We start from the raw sequence: 14,332 nt of genomic DNA, 5'->3' as shown, positions 1-14,332 counted from the left end.
AAAGGAGTTACAGATTTTCAGTACTCAACCTTTAGTCTTTAATTTTTTTGTATAAATAGTATTTCCTGGGGTGCATTAAGAGGATCGTGGCCAGCAGGTCAAAAGAGTTGATCCTCCCACTCTACTCTGCCCTGGTCAGGCCCCTTCTGGAATATTGTGTCCAGTTCTGGGCTCCCTGGTGTAAAAAAGACACGGGTCTCCTGGAGAGAGTCCAACAGAGGGCTGTGAAGGTGATTATGGCCCTGGAGCATCTCCCCTACAAGTAAAGGCTGAATGAACTGGGGCTGTTCAGCCTGCAGAAAAGAAGACTAAGAGGGGATCTTATTAATGATATCTTAAGAGTGGGACACAGGGGGAAATGGCCAGCCCCTTTTCAGTGGTCTGTGGGGACAGGACAAGGGGCAATGGCTGCAAGTTGGAGCACAGGAAGTTCCGCACCAATATGTGGAAAAACTTTTTCATGGTGAGGGTGACAGAGCCCTGGGACAGGCTGCCCAGGGGGAGTTGTGGAGTCTCCATCTCTGGAGATATTCAAGACCCATCTAGATGCCTTTCTGTGAGATCTGTCCTAAGGAGCCTGCTTTGGCAGGAGGGGTTGAACTCAATGATCTCTGAAGGTCCCTTCCAACCCCTATGATTCTGTGATTCTGTGATTCTGTGAAATCTGAGGTGCTTGCATAATCATTTTAAATTGAAATCTTACTGCGGATGTTTCATGTTTTTCTTTATCAGAGCTGTATCAGTAGCATTGTACACAGAGAAGTTCTATTATTCTGTTACCTATCTGTGATGGTTTGACCCTGGCTGGAGGCGAGGTGCCCACCAAAGTCACTCTATCACTTCCCTTTTCAGCGGGACAGGGTACAAAATATATATGGAGAGGCTTACGAGTCAAGATAAAAGCAAGGAGAGATGATTCAACACTTAAGATCACAGGTAAAACAGACTTAACACAGAATAAAGGAAAGAAAACTATCTATTACACTACACGCCAGTGAAACCAGAGTCATATAATGAGAAATACAATCAGATCTTAAAGCACTGCCCCCCACCCCTCTCTTCTTAATATAGTTAACTTTATTCACAGTTTCTCTCCCTTCTGCACACATTGTGGCACAGGGAGGGGTTTCGATCAGTTTCTCAGGAGTTGTTTTCTTTTGTAGCTGGGGGAAGGGGGCATTCCTCACACTCTTCGCCTGCTCCATCGTGGGGTCCCACCCCAAGAGACAGTCTTCCACAAACTTCTCCAGCATGAGTCCTTTCTCTCAGGGCTTCAGCTCCTCACCAACTGCCTCAGCGTGGCTCCCTTCCATGTGGTGCTGACCTTCAAGTCCAGACTGTTCCATCCTGGTCCCCCACAGAGTCACAGGTCCTCCAGCAAACCTGCTCTGGTGTGGGTCAGTCTCTCCATGGGCTGCTAATTTCAGTGCCAGGAGCTTGCTCCAACACAAGCTTCCCACAGGGTCACAGTGTCCTTCAGGTGTCTCCACCCACTCAAGTGGGGGATCCTCTATGGGGTCTCTGCTCCCTGTCACCCACTTCACCATGATCTTCTCCACAGGCTGCATGGGAATCTTTCTCTCCTGTACCTGGAACGCCTCTTCCCACCCCCCTCCATCTTCACTGACCTTGGTGCCTGCACAGTTTCTTACATGTCACTCCCTTCTCTGGTGCAAAAAAGCATCTGCTTGCATTTTTTCCTTCTGAAATGTGACTCACAGAGGCACTATGACTGTTTCTGATGGGCTTGGCCTCGGTCAGCAATGACTCTGGCCTTAAGCTGGCTGTTTTTTTTCTCTGTCAGGTGTGCAGAAAGCTTCTGGCTGTTTCTTGTAGAAGCCACCCCTGCAGCCCCTCCTCCACCAGAACCTTCCCATTCAAAACTACAACAATATCTCTTAGAGTTTTTTCTCCTACATGTGCAATAAAAATAACATTTTTTAGTATTATGATTGAATACAGCTATGGATTATGATGTATGGTTAGATATACCACTTTAAGGATTTAGCTTGCACCCAATTTATGATTGCTAACGCATGAACTTGCCTTTCAAAAGTTGTTGAATTTCCTTTTTGAATAAATATCAAAACTAAGTATAAAATGTTTTGATTCATTCCATAGCAATTAAATTATTTACTTTAAAAGTTATCCATAATGCATGTAAAATAGATTCTCTGGTTTCAGGGTCTGAATCTCACTGTGTGTGCCAGATGAGACTGATAGCTATTCTGATAAAACATTTTACTATTACTCTCAAAGTCAAGAAGGTTTATATCATGTATAGTCCAAACATGGAGATATATTTTCTGGACATATATTTTAACTTTACCTTAAACTTCCTTCATATGTCTACTTCCAGTTCCTTTGCTTTGTAACAAATTATCCAATTCCTATTTTATGATTTATTTGCACTTAATGAGACAAATATGATCTGAGGAGTGCAAATGTTTTTATCTTAAGCTGAGTGTTCCTTCTTGTTATGATCTATGAAATAGCTTTTCTTTAAAGTAAAATATCTTTTTACAAAATGAGTTTATTTCTCCTCAACAATTTTAAAGTAAATTTCTCTGGAACTATACTATTGTTTTTATTTTTATTTTTATTTTTATAAATGGAATTTTAATTAGCTAGCTATACTCCATTTTTTACAGCTATACCGTAAAAATACACTTTGTAAGAGTGGGTAAAATATATGACCCAGAAAAAACATTGTTTGTAATGTTTTTCTTATTAAATTATAAAATAAATTATGAAAAATTGGTTTGGTGATTAATAAACCTCTCCCTAAAGTCCTCAGTGATACAGGAAGTGAAAACAATTTAAGATGATGTCCTTTCTAGACAGCACTGGAAGCTAAAAATCTGGGAACTGCAATTAAAAGGACACACAACCAATGCATTTCTTTTTTCATATTTTAGAGGGAAATGAAGAAAGCTGAAAACCTTGTAATTATTTTTGCAGAACAATTGTAGATGGATTTGCAGATATGGTTTAAATGAAACTTCATTTATAGCTTATTGCTAAACCTCTCTGTAATCCTTTGATTAAGATATTCTAAACCCCCTAGTAGAACAGCACAGAGTTAGAATTTCTTGCTTTTATGCAAACTGAAATCATACTTGTTACTTGAAATTCATATTGATAGTTCAAAACAAATCATGTGTTTAATGTAAATTTCTGACATTCTGTATGAAGTCAAGTTGCTTTTTGGTCAGAATATGTCACATTGTGTCATGTCACGGACTGTCCTGGATGGTATTACTGTAACAAGCCATGACAAACCAATGAGACATACAAAAAGAAATGAAGTATTTTTAAGACTATTTTGTAATCACAAGTATCCAGTTTGAATATTATACATCAAATAGATGAGGTTAATTTTAGCTGCATTTGTGCCTGTCAAGTTAAATCTCCTTTCTTTACACAAAATTATCTTCACGTATATGCACCTATAGGTATATTAATACACATATATGTATATATATTTTGGTCTGTGTAACTTGCTATACACAGAGTTTTGTAGTGAATCTAAGAGTGGTGACAGAGAGCCCTGACTCTGTCAGTGCATCAGTGTTAAAATCATCGCCGACTAGTTTATTCTAATGGGTACAGGAATATCCCTAGCAGAACTGCTGTGTGAAGGTTTACCTAACCCCATGCTTAAAGTATCTTCCTGAGGTCTTCCCTAGCCTACTCTTTCCTTTTTGGAACAAGGACAAAAGGACCTAGTTAAAAGCTTCATTTCAACCACAAGTAAGTGACAGTTACTACATTGTATTTCCCTGAAGGGAATATTTTAAAGAGTATGTCTGTCATACTCAGAATAATTCATCTAAAAAGACTGGTCCAAAGTTCTGATGAGCCTGAAACCAGCATTTCTATGGACTTAAGAAGAATTGACATATGAAAGTGTTTTGTTAAGATAAACTGTCATGGGCATCCAAGGAAACATTCCTTCAGAAAAGCTAATAAAGATTATAAAAGACAAAAAAAATTAATCTCTCTGGAGTGTTATAGCAGGAGGTTTTGGTCTGCCTCCTCTTAAGTGAAAAACATTCAAGTCCTAATGGGAAGAAAATATTTGCTTGTAGCATGATCAGAAGGAAGCAGATTAGTTATGTCCAATCCAATTCGTTTTTTTCCTAGACAAATCTGCTTTAGAAGTAACTATCTGGAAGCCTTGGTTACAGGAGAAACTTGAACTTTTCACCTCAAGGCCACTGATGGTTTTTGACTTTCATGTATTTAGTTGTACAGACATACTCAATGGACTCCCATGGTTATTTTTAATTAGTTAACATATAATTTATCTTCCAAAGTAAAATCTGCTATCACCTGGGCTCTTTCTAATAGATTATAAAGGCATTATTCATAAAGAAGATTTTCTAAATGCTATGTACTAATGTTCATACTGGTAGTAATAAATATTATTGGGATAGTGTGGATTTTCAGCAAATTTGGAGATGTCACCAACTGTGGATTTTCAGCAAATTTGGAGATGTCACCAACTGAGTGGTACACTTGGTACTCTAGAGGGAAGGGATACCTACCAGAAAGACCTTGACAGGCTTAAGAAGTGGTCATGTGTGCAGCTCATGAAGTTCAACAAGGCCAATTGCAAGGTCCTGCACAGGAGTCAGGGTAATCTGAAACATGGATATACAGTCTGGGCAAAGAATGTATTTAGAGCAGCCCTGCAGAGAAGGACTTGGGGCTATTGGTGGATGAAAAACTGAATATGAGCCAGGAATGTGTGCTTGCAGCCCAGAAATCCAACTGTATTCCAGGCTGCATCAAAAGAAGTCTTAACAGCAGGTCAAAGGAAATGATTGTGCCCCTCTACTCTGATCTTGTGAGACCCCTACCATGTGCATTGCATCCAGTTCTTGGGTTCCCAGGTACAAGAAAGACAAGAACCTGCCCGAGCAGGTCCAGAGGAGGGCCAAATATATGATCAGAGGACTGGAGCAGCTCTCCTATGAAGACAGGCTGAGAGAGCTGAGCTTGTTCAGCTTGGAGGAAAGGCCCCTCTGGGGAAACATTATAGCAGCATTCCAATACTTTAAGGGGGCCTACAGGAAACACAGGGGGTACTTTTTATCTGGTAGTGTAGTAAAAGAATGAGGGGTAAGGGTTTTCAACTGAAAGAGGGTAAATTTAATATTCAGAAAAAAATCTTTGCTGTGACGGTGGTGAGGCACTGGAACAGGTTGCTTAAGGAGGTGGTGGATGCCCCCTCCCTGGGGGTGTTAAAGGACAGGTTGGATGGGGCTTTGGGCAACCTGATCCCCCATGGCAGGGGGACTGCAACAAACAATATCTTTGAGGTCCCTTCCAACCCAAAGCATTCTATCATTCTATAATTCTATAAATAGAGAACAGTCAAAACCAAATTTGATGAGTTTGACTCTGAACAGCGTTGATTACATTTGTTCCATTTGCAAGTTATTTTCTGTGCATATATGAAAGGTATATGAGATAAGATAAAAAAACCACTAAAACCTAGATTTAAGGACAGAAATTTCCTGTTGACATATATGCAGTATTTCAATTTAGACTTTCATCTTGCAGCCAAATCTCCAGAAATCTTGACATTAGCTGTTCAAGAACAGGATTCAGTCATCAGATAAAAACAACTGATTGTTGTCACCATTGGGCAAATTTCTTTTTGCAACACTGACTTACGTAGAGCACAGTGTCTTGGGAATCAGGCACATAGTGATTCTTGAGTCAAAAGTTCTCTACATAAAATTTGTGCTTTTTATCACACCACCACCATTATTTTGCTTCAGTGCCTATAAGAAGGCCTTAGGGATTCACTAACCTTTATGGGAAAAGTCTTTTATAACTTAGTACCTGTTCTAGAGGGCTTTTTTTAGCTTCCTGTAAAATTTAATAGAGGATAGAACTGCCATAAAATTCTAGAGGAGAGGTGAAATCTTATGGCAGAAAGGCAATTCTCATTCAGTTCCATAGATACAACTTCCACAAAATGCTCCCAAAGTATTATTTTCCTATATGCTGTGGTGTACTTTCTGTGAGTACATATTCCTGCTCTGAATTTTATGAAAGTATAATTGATATTTTAATACTAAAAAGCAGTATTTTACAGCTGAAAGTAATTTTCCTCTTATTCATCACATTATTTTAAATCTTATATTAAAAAAATAAAATAGATATGCTTCTTTTTAAAATATCTTTATATATCCTGACATCTATGGAATGAAATTGTATATATATATAAAAATATATTTGGAAGTGTAATTTCCATCTCATTTATATTTCAGGGTTTAATGTTGTACTCAATTTATGTATTGTATGGCTGAGGTATACATAATATATTTTATTTTATTTAAGTACACAAATAATCATTACCTTACAGACTTAATGTATTAGATTTCTAAAAATATAAAAAACCCTGTATGGCTGGGTATGTTATTTAGGAAATAATATGTAAATGTGCCACATTTTATAGACTCGTTACCATTTTTGTACACTGATGTTTTTTCTAAAATCTATGATGAAAAAATGTTACCCCTGGTAGTAGCTAGTGCTCACTCTTTTGAAAGTATACTATTAGTAAGACGATTCTGCACTTTTTGAGATAATATTTTATTAGAGAACCTATTGTATTGCTATTTTAACTTATTATTAAAGAATTTAATTGATTTCCATTATAATAAAGCTAGTGAGTGTAACTTTTCAAGTACAATCATGGAACTTCATACATTAATAAAAGATTCCATGTTTTTCTCATGCACAAAAATTGAAAATAGCTTTATTTTTTAGCATAAATTAAAGAGATTTAGGAAAAAATCAGCAGGAATATCTACAACAGCATATTTCTTACAAATAAATGTATTCAAGCACTGTGAATAGTAGGTTATTTCTAAAATGTTTTCAGAGCTTTAAGCTTAAGTCCTTATAATGAAGCTGAAGGTAAAAATGAGCATTCTTTTTTGCAATAAATGATGACCAGCGAGTTTTGTACATTCTATTTTATATTATAATTTTCATTTAGAATTTTAGTTTCAGGTTAAATTAAGATATGCATGCTGGCTTCCATGCTAGGTAATCACATCAAGGTTATTCTGCATAAAGCTGTAGAATGAGATGTCAAAGGGATTGTTTGCTGTGGGGCAGGGCCTGTCTGATGTGTAGTTCCCAAGTCTTGGTCCCCTATGCACATACTACTTGGACCAAGGCTGCATAACCTACTGAGATATGGATGACATTATCCAAGGTACTTTAATTTCTTTTCAAAATATATCCAGGGGTGGAAGGGAGCTGTAGTTCTTTGCAGGAGAAGTGTGTTTAGGGAATTGTTGCTGAATACACTGGCCCTGAAGCTTAAGTCTGTCATTAATGATGAAAGACTAGAAAGGGAACTTTCTGCAGGTTATCTAATAAGCCTGGAGTTCCTTACCTTAAGCAATACGAGAAATAAAGGCTGCTTGGAAAAAATGGATGCATCTTTGAGCAAAGGGCCAGTCCCCAGAGAATAAAAAAACTACCAAAACAAAAGACCAAATTCAGGACAGAACTTAAAGCTTGCCAGTTTGAACATTAACCACACTGGGCTAAATACAGCAATGAGATCAATCAGAAATAGTATCTTGAAAAGTGTGTTTTCAGAGATTTTTCTTAGGATTAAAGTGTTTGAATGAGCCAATTTTTAATATATATTTTTTCCTTTATTTCTTTAATGTTTGTCTAAAGAGTTACCTCAAATAAAACTCCTACTGACTGATAGTCTCCAGGGAAAATGTCTAAACTGCTCCTTTGTCCCAGCTGCATCTCCATTTACATGGTGGTTGGACTAGTCACCTGGCAAAGTGAACAGAGATAATTCAGACATAACATCTAGTATCTATACCAAGAATGTATTTATGAGGCCCAGAAGAGGGATTGAAGTCTGTTTGCCATTTCTGTGTGAAATGAATGTTTTAAATCTAACTATCATCTTTTTTATTCTTTTTTTTTTTTTTTTAGTAAGTACCCCTGAGAGTACTTCTGAGCAAAAGATAGTGGTAGAAACCTTGAAAATACACACAGAACTTGAGATCAAAGACCTTAAGGGTACATAAATGTTCTATTACTGGTCACTAAAGAAATGCAGCTTTGGGAGCTGGGTGGAATCAGTTTCAGAACTTGTGTATTTGCGGAGTCCTGTAAGAATTTATTTCAGCTTCCTAGGACTGAAAACATATATAAAGTATCTTTCTTTACATTGTACCTTACATCACAACAAGGCACCTATCTTCAGAATTCAGGAAGCAGAATGGATCAGTAAGATAACCATTTTGTTACATTATCATTAAGAGGCAAAATACCGCTATGATTTGTGTGCCTGCATTCAAGGTGTTGTGGGTAATTTGCATGCAATTCTTGTTTCTGTCTCTAGAAGGAGAGTAGGCACATGCCTAAAAGAATGAAGTGTGCAGATAGTGGAACCAGGGACTAGGGACTTGTATCCTGGATATGCAAGAATAGGATCAGGGAAGCTAAGACACATGTGGAGCTCAGTTTGGCAGGGAATGGGAAGAATAATCATAAGGCCTTCTACAGGTATGCTGGCCACAAAAGGAAGATATTTTTAGAAATACATCCCTCCTGAAAAATAAGATAGGGAAACCAGGAACAGTCTACATAACTCAGTTTTAACTGTTAATCACTCTTCCCACATTGTTCAAGTCCATGAACCTCAGGGAAGAACTTGGGTAGTAAAGTCCCTCCCATCATAAAGATCAGGTTTGAGACCACCTGCAGAACCTGAACATACTTAAGTCCATGGGGACCCAATGAGATGCATCCCAGGGTCCCAAGGGAATTGTAGTTAGAAAGACATTGCCCCATCTATTTCAAAAGTCATGGCCTTTCAATACTTAAAGGGGGCTTATAAGAAAGTTGGAGAGAGACTTTTTACCCAGGTCTGCAGTGACAGCTTGTCTGCCTGTGGCAAGGGGGTTGGACTAGATGGTCTTCAGAAGTCCCTTCCAACCCAAACCATCCCATGGTTCTCTGTTGTGACTGTTAGTTAATTGTGAGAAAGTGCTTCAAGTTTCTTAATTCAGAGATTCTAAGTACAAAGCTCTAGAAGTAATGTATCCTGCATTTTCATAGTTTCCTATTCTCCTGATAAGGCATAGCATACAGCATGGCATACTGCATAGTGGTTCTGTAGTATACTCACAGTCTTGCTTCTTTCACCACTGAGTTCCACACACATGCCTCTGGAAACTCCAAAATTCTGTTACAAATCACAACACTATAGCTGAAAGTGGTAACTTGAGCTGAAACTGCTGTAGCATTCTGTAATAGTTCTATTGGTAAGGAAAAGTGGAAATGCAACAGAAAAGATTTCATTACAAAAGACATATTAAGGCGCAGAATGTAGATAGAAAGTGCTTTTTTAGGAAAAACAAACAAGTAAATGCACACCTTTCACACGGAACAATGTCTATTTTGGTCGCGTGTTTTCTTCTATATTGTATAGAAAATGTAACAGGGCAAAATTGACAGTATTACTGTAGTTAAAGGAACTGTGTTGTCCTGACAACTTCAGTTTCCTTTCTACAAAACTTCAAAGTTTGTGTGTGGCATTTGTATACAGTCTGACACTGTATGTACCTTAAATAATCCCTCTATGCCATGTGAAGATCCTTACTGAAAACAAAACAAAAATCAAAACCACAACCCCAAAAAACCCAAACAAAACCCAGACCCATCTCTACTGAACAGAAAAAAAAATCCTCCCTAAAATCCAGTGTTCTAAAAGCAGAATTATAAAAAGGACCAAATAGTAGCCAGATCGCAATAAGGCCACACAGATGTACAGATGTAGAATTGGCATACTAAATTTTATGAGCAGAGTTTGCAGAGTCATTTTGCTGGATTCAAATCAGAAAGATACATTTCAATGCCTTCAAGAGACAGGAAGAGAAATTTCTATCGACCCAAAGGGTAGCAGAAAATTTTCTTCAGAGTAAATGTATTCACTTCTCATGTCTCCCATTTTAGTATTTAGATTAATGCACATCATGTATTTGGCTTCTGTCTATGCTTTTCTTTCCCAGCATAATTTTTGCAACAGATTTGCCCTGAAGCATTAACTACCCTTGATAGTTTTCTCTCTTACTGTGTGATTACTTGCTTAGCATAATGATGCTTCTGCTTTTTTAAATTAGTGTTGCATCACAGGAATTACCGGCTAAAAAGTTGAATTTAACACAATATGATAATATCAGTAGTGAGAAAAACATATAGAAAGTGTAATATAACTACATTACAGATGTCCTTAGTAACCTTTCAGAATGTCCATGTTTTTCTTTGGACAGTTAAATTTTGAAAAAGCATTTAAAACTTTAAGAGCTGTAATATGAAAATTAGAAAGCACAGACAGCTGAGAAAAATTTCCCAACAGAACTTTTTTTCTCATTAGGTGTTCCAAAAAAAGCCAATGTCCCATTAAAAAAAAATTACTTTTATGTGTTCTTACAATGTTTACCTTACCATTATATCAAATTATGATCATCATCGCATATAAGCTGCATAATAATATGCATTATAGTTCAGTAATATAAATCCCTCTTATAGTCTTCATTATGTTTACATTACAAATTCAGAAATTATAAATTATGAACAATTTTATGTTATGCAGTTTAAAAATAGCATTACTGGATATTTTGAGAATATGTGTGTTAGGTTTTTTCAGGAAACTTCTGAAATCAGTTCCCTTCTTTTATTTCTTTGTAAATTTTAAATATTTTACGTTTTATTCAAACACAGGACAAATTTATTGGAATCTGATGTGACCGGAATTCCAATTGCTGATCCATTATATGACTTCATATCAGAATAATGTTGAACACTGTTCTACCACTGTTTTGTTTGATTATATTCATGTGCTAAAACTGTGAAAGAATTCTGAAGGATGGGTGATTTTTTGAATCAATGACCACAGTTGACAGTGAAGAGGTTTTGCTGTCAGGTTTTTGCTGCTCGGGGCAGTGCTAAGTTTAAGCAACATTGAAGTAAAAATGAATCAACATCATATTTAAGTTCCCTTCTTCCCCACTGATTCATGTTGAAAATAATGTTGTGAGAAAACTACCAAAGGACAGAAATACAAGTCTTTTCTTTTAAAATCATGGAGTTAAATTGTATAACCTCACTTACTGTTTCAAACAAATAGCCAGATACAGAGATTAACTGATAATTAATGAACCTATGAATAGTTTTTTTGTTTATTCTCTTGTCTGTAGAAAGGAATTGATACACAAGAAGAGAAAGTGTGCTTCCCATAAACAAGTCACTAAAATTCTGTACTGTTGTATTATAAAACTGGATTACTTCTGCTTAGTCTCCAAGCCCGAGGAAATGCAGATGCGCACACGGATGACTAGCTAGTAAATTAGTAACTGTATTGAAGAGGTCATTTAAATGTTACATTAAAGTATCATTAGTTTTCATGATTTAATGATATATTATGCATAAAAATATTGATACATTCATATTTTTTCTAATATAAGAAAGATTCCATATTAGTCAAAATATTCCAGTGTTAAAACAGTTAATATAGTTCAGCTTTAATGAAATTATCACTAACTTTCAAGTACAAGGAATGTTTAATGAAGTAATTATAAGGAGGCCTTGAAAGAAATTTGACACACCCCGTGATGTCAAGGAAAAACAAAAATCACTCTTAAAATAGCTAACCTGAACAAGCTTTTAACATTTAGTAAGGATAATGAAGTTCTCAGTGCATATACCGTCTACTTTATTAATTATGCAAAATTTTGTGGTTTCTTTCCAAAAAGCCATTAAATTGGAATGTAATTAAAAGCATAATAGCTGAGAACAAATGTAAATGCTTCTGGAAGTATGAGATTAATAACATCTGCATGAATTAACCATTATGTAGAATGTAGTGGCACATTTTTCACATACTGCTTTGCCCCTGCACTTTTCTGATCAACAAGAGACCCACTCTTCAGCACTTCTATCTCAACCAATTAGGGAATGGTAACTGTATCATGTTTTTGAAAAGATTCAAATACGTATTTCAGGTATTAAACAAATATTATGTAACTTCTCTTCAATTAGTGAAAATCTTGACCCAGGAATTCTGAGGTAATGGCATAGTGTTCCTGGGGTTTTTATCCCATTTTTTATTAGCAAGGAAACAGAACTAGTTGAATGCCACTCATTAGCTTTTCATTTGCTCTGGATGGTTTATAGAAATGCATTCCTGAATTTCACACATATTCTCTTCTGCTAACTAATTTGAATATTTTTCTTTTCTTTTATATGATAGAAATCTTAGCATTGAAATATAGGTGCTTTAAAGCTTTTATAAGCCTCATGAAAATTATTAATTTATTTTTCACAGTGTAACATCCAAAAATCTCCAAAAAGCCCTGCGGCTAGAACTACACTTCCTGCTCTAGGCAGATTGGGCTCACTGGCCTCATTTCATTTGCAAAGAAAATATGCTCCAATTATCTCATGAAGAGACCTGCTAGAACATACCTTTTGTTTCCTCCATCTGGAAGGAAATCTGCATGTGTGAGGCAAAATATACTTGGTGCCATAACTGAAGGATGCATTGTAGGGTATGGTCACCCCATAGGTATAGCCTTTCACTTTAAAATATATATTAGATGGTTACATGGCACCATCCATCTACTTTTTTTTCTTTGTGACTGGTCCTCATTTTTTATAACATTAGTAATAAATTAATTATTTGGGGGTTATGAGGTAAACAGACACAAAATAGCAAAAATCACAAAAATCCCCAAAATGGTATGGAAAAAATGTTCCTATGGTTAAATTTATTCACTTTTGAAAGCAGGAAATTATCTAGCATGAATTGCCTCCAGTCGATGCTAATGGGCAAAGAATGATTTTGAATTTTCAAGAGAAAACCACCTAGCACAGGCTAAACTATGCCAGGGATCATTCCAGCAATTTAACAGGATAGTTGACTGAATTACAGTGCCTGGGAAGTTCCCCTGTTTCTGTATAATTTTTTAATAGATATATATATGTAATTACTTGGTTTGTGATTATTATGATATATTAAAAAATCTGGTGCACATTTAGGGTTTGTCTAAACTTTCCCCTTAAGCTGCCCTATAGCACAGTCAAGACCTTTTATAAGAACCAGGCAAACAATGAGTCTGAAACAGTGAGCTCGGCAAGAGATGGGAAATAACATACATAAATTGATGGTTTTCCTTACACTTCAGTTTGTCAGGCAAATCATTAACCTACCATCCAGGCCCACTGAGACAGACTGCTCAGAAGCTGTCCACCAGTCAGGTGGACAGGACAGAGAGGAGGTGAAGCACAAGTAGGGAACTCAATGTCAGGACGACTCCCCTCTTGTCCAGTGTCTTTCTGAGCAATTCACAGTGTATACATAGCAGTTTAAAGTCACAATTTTTTTAAAAAAAAGCAAAAAAAAATTGTATGCTGTTCTCTCTGTGTCTCCTAATTTTCTTCATGGATGTTTAAGTGACTAAAACCAAAATAATTTGCCAAATTAAAATAATGTATCTAATAGTTCACACAAGTACAAATAGTATATGTATACAGTATAGTGGTACAAATACAAATAGTATATGAATATAATTCAAGTAGATTGCAGTGTGTTCACCCGAGACATCAGAGTTCTTTGGTAATTAACTCTTGAAAGAATTAATCCCTAAAGAAATTATAAACGTTTTCACCTATTATGAGGACAGAGAATTTAGAACACATAGAAAACTCATGGACAGCTGCCTTTTTAGCAATGCTTATTAATGTCTGTGGCAGTTAGGATGGCGTAGAACTGGTTAGCATAGCTGCTAGCATAAATCTGTGACTTCTAATCAATCTTTTGTTTAAGTAGACAATATATGATCAAACTCTTTTTCTAAATGACACAACAGCCCTTGAATAGTTTTTGTGAGCTCAAGGAAATGGATAGCCAAGCTATCAAACTGACTACCATCAAGAATGGCAGCATGCCCGGAAGCATCTTCTGACTGTCATAAGCAGCAACACCAAGAGAGAAAGCAACTGTGCATTTTGCACCTGACACCAAGGTGGTAGCCTCTGTCTAATCCTGTAATTAGGAAACTAAAGAATTCTGAGGGAACTCGAGAACCAGAGAGATTACTAGGGGACAATGGCAGAAATATCTGGACACCCTATACTAACCCCCAACTCTCTTCCTGGACCATCTGATTTCTCCCATAGCACAGGAAAGCTCTGTAAGGAACAGTTACTGTTGACCCATACAACTTCCTTCCCAGCCTATGCTGTCTCTCTCAGTAATTACATCTCC

The sequence above is a fragment of the Gallinula chloropus genome, assembly GCF_964237585.1.
Source record: "Gallinula chloropus genome assembly, chromosome: 1".
NCBI lineage: Eukaryota > Metazoa > Chordata > Aves > Gruiformes > Rallidae > Gallinula > Gallinula chloropus.
This window is presented reverse-complemented; position numbering follows the sequence as displayed.